Consider the following 14,146-nt stretch of genomic DNA (forward strand, 5'->3'; position numbering starts at 1 on the left):
ATTGCATTTACACCTGAGAAAAAGGAGGCAAAGGAAGTGACAATGTACACCACAGTGTTCTCATAAGTGGAATGGTCTCATAAGCTACATGCCTTTGTGCCAGTGCTGTGAATGGTGTTAAACTAACTATTGCCAGAGGTGTAGAAGTTTCTTATAGCTTTCCTGCAGTGTTTACCAGGTACTCCCCAAAACTATCATGTCATACACATCTGCTGGTGACTGCCTTTGTGGATTTCTGTCATTTACAGATGACTGCTGATCATCTACAAGGTAGCTGCAAGTGCATATATCTACCCAACCACTCTGTCAGTACCTAATACTAAATTTGACACTGCCTAGCTAGTGCTGTGTTTTCTGTCTGAGCATTACAGTTTATTTCTTCTGGAACAGAAATGGTGCATGAAACACAGACAGTACAGCAAAGATCAACACTATTGAGCATTGTACTACACTGCCACTGACTTAAGTTCCCATTTAGAACAAGAACAGAAACAAGACATGTGGTATATTTATATTCAATTTTTTTAGCAGTTTATTATGCTTTGCGGCAGTATCTGTTTAACTACCTGGTTTGTTGCATGGACAATAATGATGACTCTTCATGTGAATCCATGCAAATCAATGTTATTATATTTTAAATTTCCTTATCTGTCAAAGTGTCTCCTCTCCAGTACTCACCATACACATTTTTAATGAGACATACCACTTTTCTAACCTTCTAAGTTCACAGCAGTTAACACATCAGTCATTGGTTCTCCCAGTTCCAAGAGTTAGACGCTTGACATATTATGACTGTGGATGATATAGTGGCAATTGGAGACAAAAAAATCCATTCTCTTGCAAAATGTTTCTGATGAAATAAACAAGAGAAAGCTGGAGTTACTTAGCTCATACCAAATATTCAACTCTCATTAGATGCATTATAACGTTTGTGATGACTTGCCAGCCAGGCTTGTATTTCATTTTTAGAGAACTAGAGAAAAGTGACTTATTCTTCTGCTTGTTGTAATATGGGGATTTTGAAAAAGACTATACTTCTGGGAGGTAACTGAGAAATAAGTCTGACCTCTATATATTTTTTAAAAATTTTTGCTATCCATTTCTAAATGTTAGTTCAGTGTGCTGCTTTTGAGTCATAACAGAACCCATTTCATTACCTGCATGCACAACAAATTTAAAATTAACTGGCACTTTTGCATGGCAGACACACTGCCTGTTTGCAAATGTTTATTCATGCAAATGTTTATTCACATGGTAATATTTATAACTCCACATTTCATCTAAACTACAGTTTACTTTAATTCTGATATTTTCATTTTTGATAAACATCTTATGTAGCACACCCTTTTTGCAATGTCCTTTAATTTGTAAATAATGACTCATTTATTCTGATACGATTTAAAAACAAATCCCATAGACAGATCAATTATTCTCAGTTTCGTTGCTACCCTTGAACTCCAGCTCAGTGTAACAAAAGCTGTGGAGGTTTTCCACAGATAGTGTTTTCTTTTGTTGTCCATAATATAACAGAAATTGCTGTCTAATAACATATTTATCACATCACCAATTGAATGTTTATTATGTGCACTTTGCTCCTTGTATTGAGCTACTGAACCTAAAACATTTTGCTTGCATATTCTGTTGCCTTCTCTGCTACTTTCACTCCTTTCTCCTTCTCATTGCCAATAAATCTAATGACATTTGTGGAACATTACATGAGTACTTGGAGGAACATAACCAGCCACATTACCACCGCCTTAGCCAACCTGTGAGCTTACAGTGTCAACCGTAGCATGGCACTGCTTCTATGCAGGTGGGCCATGAATAAAGTTACTCGCTGGCATGGTTGGTGCTGGAAAAAGGCATGACGCAGTAGAAAAGGCAGACACTGAGCGAGGTGGCAGTCTCATCCCCAAGTTTCACCAGTACAACGATATTCCAATACAAGGTGCAGAGTTAATAGTCTTCGACAGAAAAAGTGGCACAAAACACCATTTACATGTCCAGCTGCATAACAGGAGTAGAGGCAGCATGGTGCAGGTGTCTCTTAATGCTTCATGGTATATGTTGCCACATGATGAGTGTGTAGTGGTGTGAGTGCGGAGCAGGAACCTATGTTGATGCTGCGAGGAGAAGAAGGTGATTAGTCGAGGCTAGGTTAGTGGAAGTCTCACTATGGCCTAAGATATTGTTTTCTCCTGCTAGCCAGCAACCATAGTGTGCAGGTATCTAGTCACAGGATAGAATCAACAGCTTGGGACAGAAGTAATACCGAGGGCAGAAACTCGCTGTCGTAGCAGATGACCGTTGTGAGCTATAGACGAATGGAACTGCTGAGATAGTTGTGTGGAAAAAGGTCACCACATCCCCCCCCCCCCTCCCCACCCTCACCTGTAGGCTGGTATGAGTGGGTTTCATGTCTTGTACATGCAATGACGATGTAGGCAGTGGTGTTGATTCTGTGGTTGCTGGTCATGTGATGGGGGCAGGTGGCAGACTTAAGGGCGGTGAGTGTGAAGTGGGCGGGGCAGCCAACTGCTAGTAGCATTGGTCTGCTACATGGCAGCCAGTAGCAGTGCAGGACTGGCAGCTGATGCAAGTGATGAGTAAGCCACCAGAGTGCATGGTTTGGGGGGCGGGGGGGGGGGGGGGGGGGGGGACCCAGGCCAGGTTGCCCTGAGCCTGTATCCAATGCCATGCACACAGTGGTGGGCAGGCACTGGGGGCTATTGCCAGCACGGTGTTGTTGAGGCAAGGGCACAGCATCATTGCTGATTGGCTGTGAGGAGAAATGGCCTCATTTGACATTTGACAGCTGAAAGTGCACGTGCCTGACACTGTGCAAGGGGGGTGGTGGGGGCTGTCATCTATGTTGCCAACAGCCGGGCAGTCAGGGAGGCTCCGGCATAGCATGATGGGTTTCTCATGGTGTCCTCAGTTATGGTGGGGTATGCCGGCATTGAGGGGTCTCCAGCAGATGGGGTGCTTGGTGCATTTTCAGAGGTGGTGGCACTGGCAGCGATGTCAGCAGTGGTGGCGGTGTGCATCTGTGGGATGTTGACGAGGATGGCGATCAGGCTGGGTAGTGCGGGACTGGGCTGTGTGTAGACAGGCCTGAGCCTGTTAATCAGAATGCTGGTAGGGATGCCATGGAGTTGGAACATAAATGTCTTGTAGTCCCCCTACAGAGCCCAGTGGGAATCAGAGTAGTGCAGATGAAGTGGGGACTGGTGAGCACCGATGCACAGCATAGTGTGTGTGCATGATGTGAGGTTGCCATGAATGAGTTCTCTGTGTTCACTGTGGCACTGGGTTGGGGTAGGTTGCAGGTGAGCCATGCAGTTCAGCAAGTAGACAATGAACTCACGGATGACATCATCCATGGGCAAGTGGTGGGCTCCAGGAAGTCCCCTGGGGTGGCAAGCAGTTGGCCATAAATGAGGTCAGTGGCAGACATCTCACGGTCACCCTTGTGAGAAACGTGTAGGCCGAGGAGTATCAGGGGCAGGGCAGTGGTGTATCTGTTGTTATGGCAGGCGAGAGCAATCTTCAGGGTACGATGGAACCATTGGCAGGTGATGGTAGCTTGATGCCAGGTGGAGGTCAGTGCCACAGCGTTCTGTTACCACTTGAAATTGGTGGATGTAAACTGGTGTCCGTGGCCCATAGTGATGTGGTGTGGGCAGCTGAGATGGGCGATCAGTGTGGATATGAAGGTGGCAGCTACTATGGTGGCTGTGATGTTGGGTATTGGCATTGCCTCAGGCCAGCAGGTGAAACTGTCCACCACGGTGAGGAGGTAATGACAGCAGTCAGAAGAAGTCAAAGGGCTGATGAGGTCCACATGAACATGGGCAAAGCATCTTGATAGGTGGCAACGGGGCATGTACGTGGCAGCCGAGGCAGGTGTTGACCCACATCCTGCAGTCCCTCTGAAGACCTGGGCACATGAAACACTGCATCATCAGAGCAGCAGACACACACACAGAGGGGTGTACCAGGTTATGCAGCCATTTGAATGGGACCTCGTGGACAGCAGTGGGCAGAAATGGACTCAGTGAGCCAGTGAATATTCACACCAGATATTGTTGTCTGAGCTTGCAGCTGGCATAAGTTGGAGTCCAGGAAAGGCATCCAGGCAGAGGTGGGTGAGTTGTGGGTCACACATCTGGGTGGTGCTAAGTGCCTCCTAATCCATGGGTGAGATAATGGTGCAGGTGCAGCTGAGGCAGTCGGCAATGACATTGTCAGTTTTGGTGATGTTATGTATGTCGGCAGTAAATTTGGATATGAATGACAGCTGCCATTGATATGGGAAGCACTGGTCGAATACTTTTGCAAGGGTAAACTTTATGGACTTGTGTTTGGAGTAGACCTCCACTGATGACCGGAAGTATTTGATTGCCTCATAGATGGTGAGGAGATCTCTTTTATATGCACCCCAGCATTCTTAAGCAGCAGAAAGCTTGCTGGAGAAGAAAGTGCGCAGCCATCAGTTGTTGCTGGCATGCTGCTGCAGGCAGGAACTGATGGCTGTCTGGCTGGCATTGACTACAACGGCAAATGAGGTGGTGGAGCAGGTGTACAGTAGAGACGCTGTCTTCCATTTGCAGCATCCAAGGCACCAGCTTGTTCACCTTTGTTCATTCGCCATGGAGGGCAGTGGTGTGAGGCTCCTGCATAACAGTGACAACCCTCAGATGATGGCAGAGGAAGTTTAACATTCTGAGAAAGCAGTGGAGGCCCTTGAATGTCTCTGGGCACGGGAAATCGAGGATGGCTTGTACCTGGTCAGGCAGGTGACGTGAGCTGGTGGAGAAGATGACATGGCCCAAGCATACAACCTCACTAGCACCGAGAACACATTTTGCTGTGTTGATGATGATGGTGCCGATATCCTGGAGGTGTTCGAAAATATTGCAGAGGTGCTCGTAGTGCCTCTTTGGCATCACTGAAAACTGGAGTATGTTGTCCAGATAGGTGAAATAGCAGGGAAGCCTTGCAACATGCCAACCAAGAAACGCTGCCACATTTGGACAGCATTATGGAATCTGAACATTATAAAGGTGCCCTCATAGAGTCCAAATGGTGTGATGTTGGCAGTATTCTGGATGTACTTGGGCGCAACCAGTATCTGGGTGAAAGCCTTGGTACAGTCAATTCTGCTGAAAATTGTAGCTCCAGCCAGTGTTTAGCTGCAGCCACATAAGAATGGCACCAGGTATCGGTAGGGGATGGTGCATTATTTTAGTTCCTCATGGATGCCAAGAGCCATCTTGAGCCTGATGACTTTGTGTGGTGCTGGAGCAGCAGCCGCATTTGATGAGACATTGATTGTGGTGGAGGAGGATGCCAATGGCACTAGGTAGCACAAAGGATGCCAAAACATGCAAGACAAATGGATTGTGATGTGAAGCACTTTTGTCTATAGCAAGAAAACTGAAATTGCTGGTGGGGTGTGCTTGTGCTTGAGAGTCAGAATGATTCTAATAGAATGAAATGGCCAACACCATGATGAAATAAGAAATTAAGTCGATGGAGTCCTTTTTTGGGTCATCAGTGTTCGAATTGTCCTTATCTAACATACAAGTTGATTGCCTGGTGGCAGCAAACTGTCAAACTGAGCTGTGGCGAACTTGAATTTGTGTGGTGGTAAGCATCTTGGCCAGCAGAAGATAGGTGTTCCAGAGGTGATGTTGATGTAGTGGAGGGGCCAGAATATGCCACCTGCTTCAGAACAGCAAAGTGAGTAGTGCACTTCGTTGACCTCCCTGTGTCACTGTCAGTGAGGTGCCAGCTTGCAACATCAGGAAGCAGGAGATAGTATCTGATGAAGTCTGCTCTGCTAATCAAGTCAGTGATGTCAAGGTGGGTGAACGTCCAGGGGAAGTCCCACTGCAGGCTGAAGTCGAGGAAGCAGTCATGTATGCCATAGTTGGCAATCATGAAATTGTTCACTGTCATAAGCAGGATGACTGAGGCAGTGCTAGGGTGCTGTACGGGCCACCACGGAAAGATAGACAACTGAGAGTCTCTGTTGATCAGGAATGGTGTGACAGAACAAGTATCATGGACAAACAAGTGCTGGGAGATCAAGCAACAACTGGGCACGCTTAATCCCAGGGGCTGCTGGTGTTTGGGTGAAATGCTTTTGATACAAGCAGAGCCCAACTTTGTTGCGAGAGGTGACAGCAGGTCGGCTTTGGCTGCAACTGTGGTAGTCATCATTGTGCTAGTGGCTGGAGCTGTGTGGACTGTGATGATCAGAATTAAGGCAGCACTGTGGTGGGCGAGGATGTCATATACTCCCAGCTGCTGTGCCCTGTGCTGCAGGGCAGTGGGGACAGGAGTGGCTGGTGATGTCATTAGCAGTGCATTGAGCAGCAAGGGTGGGGGGGGGGGGGCGAAATGGGGTGGTTGGCAGAGCAGAGTGACGTCCTAATGGCTGTGCCAGGTGGGGTAGGTCTGGCATGTGGCAGTGGCAGTTGCAGGCGGGGAGGCCAGCGTCTTGTGGACCAGAGCAATGAGGCTGGGGGCATCAGTGAGGGAGAAAAAAAATGGCTCTGAGCACTATGGGACCTAACATCTTAGGTCATCAGTCCCCTAGAACTTAGAGCTACTTAAACCTAACTAACCTAAGGACACCACACACATCCATGCCTGAGGCAGGTTTCGGACCTGCGACCGTAGCAGTCCCGCGGTTCTGGACTGCAGCACCTAGAACCGCACGGCCACCACGGCCGGCTCAGTGAGGGAGAGGTCAGCATGAGATGCCATAGCTGTCTGTATCTGGGCCAGGAGGTGAGACAGCCAGAAGTTGTATAGGAAACCATTGGAGACCATGTGTGGCTCTGTCAGGCTTTGAAGGTGAGGCAGGAATTGTGAGTGTTTCCAGTCCCTGCACTGCTCGACGGAAAGGAGGACCCGGACATGCCGCATTAAGGACGGAATGTGTTCTGTCAAGAGGTAGCACCAGAGAGTCTTGTAGCAGTTGTGGTGTCACAGACCTCCAATGCATGTGTCCACTTGGCCGACTGATCACCATTGTGAACTTGACGGCGTCCTAGGTGATGCCACAACAGGTGAAGATGATGTCCACCAAGGTAAACCACAGGTCCATGTCCTGTAAATTGAAGGGCAGTATGTGAGCCATGGCATGGCCAGACAGAGTGGCGGTGACATGCGGGGCAATGGGAGTCAGTGTATGAAGGCAGGGAGGGATGGCGGCAGAGTGTTGGCCTGGAGTCGGGCGCTGGTGGCTGGGCCAGTGATGGTAGCATTGCCAGGAGTTGCACGTTGCAGGTTGGGGTTGCTGTATTCCAGTTCCATGAGGCATGTGGTCAGTCCGTGATTACATTGTTTGGTGTCAGAGCAGCTGCTGTGTGCAGTGAGGAATCAGTTTGGATGGAGGGGGATGCCTTTGATGTTAGGCTGCATGAAGGATGCCAAAACATACAGAACAGATGGCTTGTGATGCGAAATATTTGCGTCTGTAGCATGTAAACTGAAATTGCTAATGGGGTACGCGCATTCACAAGGGTAGAATGAGTGCTAATGGAACAACATGGCCAACACCATGTTGAAATAGGAAATTAAGTTGATGGAGTCTATTGTCAGGTCATCAGTGTTGGAATTGTTTCCTTACCTAACCTTTAAATTGATTACCCAATGGTAGAACAAGGGAGGGTAGGCACCACAGAAAGAATAATGTTTACACATGGTCAAGCAACACAATTTATCACTGATTATGCAAGTACAAACAGACACATGAAATAGTCTTGAAATTCATAAATTCTGAATAGAGTCACTCGTTTGCATGTTTGGCATGGAAAAAGGCATGATGCAGTAGAACAGGAGGATACCAAGCAAGGTGGCAGTCTCACCCCGAGTTTCACCAGCACAACAATATTCCTACTCAAGGTGCAGAATTAATAGTCTTCAGCAGAAGATGTGATACAAACCACCATTTACACATGCAGCTGTGCAGCAGGGGTAGAGACAGGGTAGCACAGGTCTCTCTCAAGACTTCATGGTATGCGTAACCGCTTGGCATGTCCATAGTGGTGTGAGCGCCAATTGGGAGCTGATATTGATGCCGCGAGGAGAAGGAGACTGGTTGAGGCTAGGTCAGTGGAACTCTCACTGTTAAGTTAGCTATTGTTCTCTACCAGTAGCTGGTGACTGTAGTGTGCAGGTATCTGGTCACATGGCAGGATTGACAGATAGGGATGGAAGTAACATGTGAAGGGAGAAACTTTCTGCTATGCAGATGGCTGTTGCAAGCTTGGGGCTTACAGAACTGCTAAGATAGCTGTGTGTCAAAAGGCCACATTACCGGTGTTTGCTTGTGTGACAGGACATATTATGATTTGGTGATCACCCACGTGATGGATAGTGTGGTTGCTTGTGTGATGGGATATTCTGTGATTTCAGTTGTTGCCCAAGCATCAGACTTTTTAGTATCTTCAGTGGTCACTGAAGTGCCGGGTCATGTTCAGTGACTAAGTGATCACCCGCACAATCGGTAATGTTCAGAGACAGTGCGAACATTTCTATGTCTAGCTTCTTGTACTAACTATGCAATCAGTAACTGTTAATCAACAATTGTGTCTTTCACGTACCAGCACATGCCTATTCTTCTTCTTATGTAAATTACGCCAAAGTGGTTTGCACAGACCAATTGCTTTGCATGCATGGTACATCAACATCGTTTCCGCTGATCACACCACTGCTGCTGACATTGCTGCCATATCATCATCCAGTGAGCTGCATTCTATAGTTTCCCATGACACCGCCTGGGTGCCACCTTTCTGGCTACCCGCCCAGCCCTCTGGTTCATGCAGGTCAAGTCCAGCTTCCATTGCCCTGGTATGATATTGGAAAATACAAAGTACACTTATGTTGTCAATGTTGTCAACCAACTTGAACAGTGCTATGCTATTGAGCTTGCTAACATCATCACTGTACCTTCACCAACCAAGCCACACCATCATCTCAAAAGGAAGCTCACACATTGCCTCTTCATATTTTTCAGTTGAGGGCATACGTTGGTGGGTTATTATTACCAATGACACCGATTACAGAAATCTGTCACGGCACCCCTGCCACCTACACAGCATGGTCAACACTGGCACAGTACCAGATGAACTGCTTCATGTACTTTGGCTGAATTGGCTGGCTATTCAGGCATGTGCCATCCTCACAACTCAGCAATCACTCTTACTGCAACAACTAGTGGTCTTGGCAACACAGTGGTCAAAGTCCTCACTGTGGCCCTGTCTTCAGGTTCAACTCATGTTGCTACTAGCAGTGTCACCTCTGACATGACAACTATGCTACCAACACAATGAACTGCAATGTTTCGGTGCCCACCGTGGCCCCCCAGGAACTCCAGCTGCTTTCAGCCCAGGTTGAAGCCCTCATGGTCAAGTATCTGCTCTTTGTGCCCAATGAGCTGCTGTTTCCACACCACCAAACCTTCACCGGCACACCTTAAACCATTTCAATGCAATGTGTTGGTACCACCACACATGTGCCAAGCAAGCTTCCTGCTGCTGCCCTCCAGGCAACAACCCAAATGCCAGCAGCATCCACAAGTCAGTGTGCACAAATGCCATGCTGCTTCAAAGCACTTGTTCATCTCAGACAGAAGGGTAGTCAGCATTTCCTTATATACACTGGTTCCAACCTGCAGGTCTATCCATACATGCTGCTACCAGTGTGTTGACCAACAACACCATTTCGCCTGTCAACTGCCAACAACTCATCTGTCACCATCTGTGGTGTCTATCCAATGCAACTGGACCTAGGACTGCACCGCATCTTCAGCTGTCAATTCACCACCACAGATGTCATAGAGACAACCATTGGTGTTGATTTCTGAGCACATTTTGGCTTCTTGCTGGCATTGGTGGCTCTTGTCTCATCATCACGGACTCCAGTTGTTCAGTTATTGAGTTTCACTATGCTGTGCAATACTTGGCGCTGAAGGTCATCCAAGCTATTGATTTAAGGCAGTACCAGGAACTTTTTGACTGTTTTCCATTTCATTACATGTCTGACCATGAGAGGTATTGCACAACACAGTCCTTCATATCCACACAATGCCTAGCCCTCCAGTTCTCAACAGAACACGATACCGTGCACCGGAGTGACTTGCTGCTGCTAAAGCCAAATTTGAGGCTATGCTTCAGGATGTCATTATTGGTCATTTGCACAGTCTCTGGTCCTCTCCTCTCAAACTTGTACCAAAGAAAGACACATCTTGTGACCCTTCGGTGATCATCATGCTCTTAATGCATGCATTATCCCAGATAGATATCAGATTGCAGACCTTCATGACTTCAGCCATGCCTTCAGTGGTGCTTAAGTGTTCAGTGCCTTTAGCTGCATAAAGACATTCACACAAATACCAGTCACCATGGAAGATGTCCCAAAGACAGTAATTACCTTGCACTTTTGGCTCTTCGTATCATTTTACATGACATAGGGTGTCCGGAATGCTACACAGACATGACAACAATTCATCAACAGCGTGCTACATGACCTGCTCTTTTACTTCACGTGTCTTGATGACATATCAGTATTTTATTCTTCACTGCCACAACACTGTGACCATCTGTCTGCAGTGTTTCAACAGCTGAATGATTTCAGGGTTATCATTAACCACTCCAAATGCACCTTTGGTGCCTCCCAGTGGACATTTCAGGATGACCAGATCTGTGCAGACTCCATCATTCCCCTCCTGGAAAATGATATGGCTATTTGGGAAATTATGGACTCACAAATTTTTCAGGAACTCCTCTGGTTCCTTGGGATGCTGAACTTCTACCACCGTCACCTCCTTGGCACATCCTCCTATCAAGAGCCACTTACAGTTGCTCTCTCTGGTCGTAACACTAAGGGCAATTGCCCCAGCCCTTGGGCAGACCCTCATGCTGCCAAGGACAGCCTTGCCGATGCTGCATTTCTGGTTCACTCAACACTTGACACCCAGCTGGCACTGGTGATCAACACCAGCCACAACACCGCAAATGCTGCCTTGCAGCAACAATGTAATGGTTTGTGGCAACTGCTGGCCTTGTTTTCAAAGAAGATCACACCTACAAAACATCAGTGGAGTGCCTATGACAGTGAGATGCTTGCCACCTACAAGGTGATCTGTTACTTTCACCCATCAATGGAGGCTAGGAACTTTATGATACTTACTCATCACAAACCCAACACATACACCTTTCAGCAGACCAGCAATCACTTCTTACCAAACTATTCTGTGAATTCAAATACATCTCTCAATTCAGCACATACATTTGGCATACCTCAAGAATGTTGCTGATTGTCTGTTACAAGTCACTAGCATCTCTGGCTGGATTGATATTGCCACACTTGCTGCAGCACAAGAGGCTGATACAGGGCTGGACTCTTAGTGCCATGCCTCAAACACTGACCTCTGACTGGATCATGTCCCTATCACTGACACAGATACAAAACTGTTCTATGGCACCTCCAAAGGCAAGTCATGACCTTTCCTACCACTCACTTTCTGCCAGCAGGCCGTTGACAGCATCTGCAACCTGTGTTACCTGGCATTAGGGCCACTACCAGGCTTGTTACCCATTGTTACATGTGGCCTGCTTCCACTCAGCCTGCCACAACTGGGCCCATTGCTGTGTTCTAGTCAGTGCAGTAAGGTTGGCTGGCATGCCCATGCTTCTGGTAGTGATTTCCCTAAGGCTATAGGGAGTTTCACTCACATCTATATTGACATTATTGGTCCCCTTCTCACCTCTGACACCCAGCAGTATCTTTTAACTATCATCGTTCATTTTACATACTGGCCAGACACAACACCAATTCCTGATATCTCAGCTGAAACATGGTGCGAGCACTCATGAGTATGTGGATAGCTTATTTTGGTTCTCCACTCCACATCATCATGGATGGCAGAAGGTATTTTGAATGCCAGTGTTCAACAAGCTTGATACGGCGCCTATCAGCCCCTCCCAACTCATGTCCCCTCACCATTTTACACTGCTCTCTGCCACTGCACCCATTGATCTTTTCCCTTTCTCTGCTTCTCTCCTTTCTGCACACTATTTTCCTTTCCTTCCCTCTCTCACTGCCTCCCGATGATACATCAGAGAGCCTTGTCTGCCCTGAACACTCTGCCAGGATCACTGTCCCCCCTCCCCCCACGTCCTGCAATCTCTCCCCCTTTCCCACTCCACCAGGGATTGTTTCTCCTGTTCGACAGGTTTCATTTTCAGTCTGACCTGAGCAGCCAGAGATAGTGGTCATGTGTGTGTGTGTGTGTGTGTGTGTGTGTGTGTGTGTGTGATGTTGTTGTTGTTGTGTGAGGTGAGCTTGCTTATGCGAATGAGTGTGTGTCTTTCTTTTCTGATGAAGGCTAAAGCCAAAAGCTTAATGTGTAACAGTATTTTTGTGTGCCTGTCTGCAAGCCAACTTGTCATCTTTATGGTGAATAGCAACCTATCCTTCCCATAACTGTTGACTGCATATAACTTTTATTTTGTCATTCCAACAAAATTTACCACTTCCAAGTACGATTTATTGATTTATTCAGACCCAAAATCTTACATTGCATTTCTACAAAGGCATGGGCTGATGCTAAAAAATGATTAATATACAGTACAAAAATACGTGAAGATTAGGCACTTGTAACAACAGAAAATGTTTGTTATTTATCATGTGTAGGATATTTTCCCTTAAGTAGCTAACAAATGCCAATAAACATGAAAACTTTGCACAAAATTGACAGTGGTTATGAAATATGAAAATACCAATGCAGTGTTAATATGGAAAAATATAAACGGTACATAATAATACATCCATTGATTGTGTTACACATAAATAACTTTAAAAAGTGATAAAAACTATGGTAGCACATGTATAAAGCAATAAATGTGTGACATTGTACATTGTAATTTATATATCCATGTGTTCACTCAATGAGTAGAAACAGTAACAATATAAATACAACTTTAGGGACTGTCTAAACAACTTTTCACAAGGAGCTCATTAAAAAGCTTCAAACCTCTATGGCATGGACCCTTCTGCCACATTCTGTTATTTGTAGGACTTGTAAGAAATTTTTCACTAAATGTGGTGTTATTGCCATGGACATCAAAGCTATTGACCACAAACAACATCTGTGCAATGTCGTCAATGTGTTGTAAATGTCAGTCATGGACAGAACAGTGTTCTGTGTCGTTGTGAGTGCATTATGTTGGAACTAAGTGACTTCAAATGTGGACATATTTTTAGTTCTGGTATGGTGGGTGCTACTGTAACAAAGGTAGTCAAAGTGTTTGGTGTTTCAAGAAGGACTGTATCAAAGATTTACACTGCACACAGGGAAACTGGAAACACATCATTTGCTAAATTACAACATGAGTGAATGTTTGTGTTGAGTGATTATGACATATGGTCATTGAAGAGGACTGTGATGAAAAATAAGAGGATGACAGCTGCAAAGGTCACTGCAGAACTGAATGTCACACTAATGAATCCCTTCAGCACTGAAATAATGAGAAAGGAGCTCCAAAACCTGGGAATTGCAGGGCTAGCTGGAATTCCAAAACCACACCTCAGTGATGCAAAAGCCCGAATACGAAAACATAGTGCTGAAAGTCATAAAACCTGGACTATGGAACAATGGAAAAAAAGTCATTTGGTAAGATGAGGCATGTTGCACACTGTATCCAACTTATGGTGGAATTTATGTGCCAAGAATGAAATGTGTAGGGGGTTTGGTGATGAGTTGGGCAGCAATATTCCACTGCCTTCATGGGTGTTCTGCAAGGTAGCATTACTGCCAAAGATTATGTGACCATTTTGACTGATCAGACCCATCCCATGGTACAGTGTTTGTTCCTCATTAATGTTGCTGTGCTCCTAGATGATAGGGCTCCTGTTCACATAGTTTGCATTGGCCAGGATTGGTTTTGTGAGCACCTCTCCTGGCCACCACAGTCATCAAATCTCAATATTATTGAGCCACATGATTACTACCACCTCCATCATCAGCACTTGAACTTGCAAGTATTTTGCAGAAATAATGGTATAAGATTCCCTTGAAAACCAAGCAGGACATAACAGTTATTCTTCTGAGATGACAGGAATCTGT

General features: G+C 46.1%; 1 protein-coding gene across 1 annotated transcript in view; it reads left to right on the forward strand.

Annotated features, from left to right (window-relative positions):
* LOC124725978 (leucine-rich repeat and death domain-containing protein 1) overlaps positions 1–14,146 on the forward strand; it is a 222,797-nt gene that overhangs the window by 188,768 nt on the left and 19,883 nt on the right. The gene's annotated exons all lie outside the window — the stretch shown is intronic.

Source organism: Schistocerca piceifrons, chromosome 1 (genome assembly GCF_021461385.2).
Source record: "Schistocerca piceifrons isolate TAMUIC-IGC-003096 chromosome 1, iqSchPice1.1, whole genome shotgun sequence".
NCBI classification, from domain to species: Eukaryota; Metazoa; Arthropoda; class Insecta; order Orthoptera; family Acrididae; genus Schistocerca; species Schistocerca piceifrons.